Source organism: Suncus etruscus, chromosome 14 (genome assembly GCF_024139225.1).
Source record: "Suncus etruscus isolate mSunEtr1 chromosome 14, mSunEtr1.pri.cur, whole genome shotgun sequence".
NCBI lineage: Eukaryota > Metazoa > Chordata > Mammalia > Eulipotyphla > Soricidae > Suncus > Suncus etruscus.
The window spans coordinates 11,852,950-11,853,984 of record NC_064861.1 but is presented as its reverse complement, the minus strand read 5'-3'; the positions used below and the strand labels follow the sequence as shown (position 1 = coordinate 11,853,984).

Here is a 1,035-nt window from a genome sequence, read left to right as displayed (position 1 = left end):
CACACACACACACACAAAAGAACAAATACTTGGGAATAAAATGGGTCAATGTCAAATCCCTATATATTTTTATAGGAAGGGAGCAAACTGCCTGTAGCAAAGTAGAAAATTATCGTCTTCCTCCCTAAAGCAGTGAATTTTGGAGTAAGTAAACTGCAACTTCTTTAAACATTTCTTAGTCCTCCCACCCCCCAATAATAACATCTCTCATTGGTCAGAGAATGAGAAAGTCACCAACCCAAATTAAAAATCTAAGTTGTCTCAGTAAGACCTCTGGAATTAGAGTTTTTGGCTGTACAGATTGTAACAAAAGCTTAGGCTAGGGTCATTGTTATTGGTCCCAGAATAAATTCTGCCCAGTCATGGTAGCACAGTCAGTCTTCTGTGGACAGCAATTCTGGTTTTTGCACAGATCAAAGGATGACATATCTTCTGATTTAATCTTACCGATAGGTAATAAGACAACCTGCTCTTAGATCAAGTTTTTTTTTTTTTTAAATATGGAACGCTTCACGAATTTGCGTGTCATCCTTGCGCAGGGGCCATGCTAATCTTCTCTGTATCGTTCCAATTTTAGTATATGTGCTGCCAAAGCGAGCACTAGATCAAGTTTTTGCCATTTCCTCATTGTTAGAACTTTAATTCCAGAGGTCTTAGTGAGACAATTACAACTTAGCAGAACTTCTGGAAACATAATGAAAGACTCTATCCTAGGCTTCATCCTAGGATTGGTGCAAACACCAAGACCACCAATTACAGAAGACTGATTAAAACAACAGTGTTGGAACAGAACTTCTAAAACCATAAAGACTCTGTCCTAAACTCCATCCTATGACCTGTGAAAATACCAAGATCTGTACTTACAGAGGCCTGATTTTATCAACCACTACTGAGCAGAATGTATCAAGACACCAAAAAAAAAAAGACCTAGGGGAGAGTAAAAGAGCATGTATAAAGCCTGGAGTAATTCCCATGACAGTATACTTCAAGGGCGGAGAAACCCTGTGTCTCTTAAGCCAAGGGAATTGCCTTTCT

At 38.8% G+C, this 1,035-nt stretch overlaps 1 non-coding gene across 1 annotated transcript; it reads right to left on the bottom strand.

Annotated features, from left to right (window-relative positions):
• Positions 1 to 494: 494 nt before the first annotated feature.
• On the bottom strand, positions 495 to 601 carry LOC126028995 (U6 spliceosomal RNA). Its single transcript, XR_007502658.1, has one exon. It is a non-coding gene; the product is annotated as a U6 spliceosomal RNA (small nuclear RNA).
• Between the last annotated feature and the right edge of the window lie 434 nt (positions 602 to 1,035).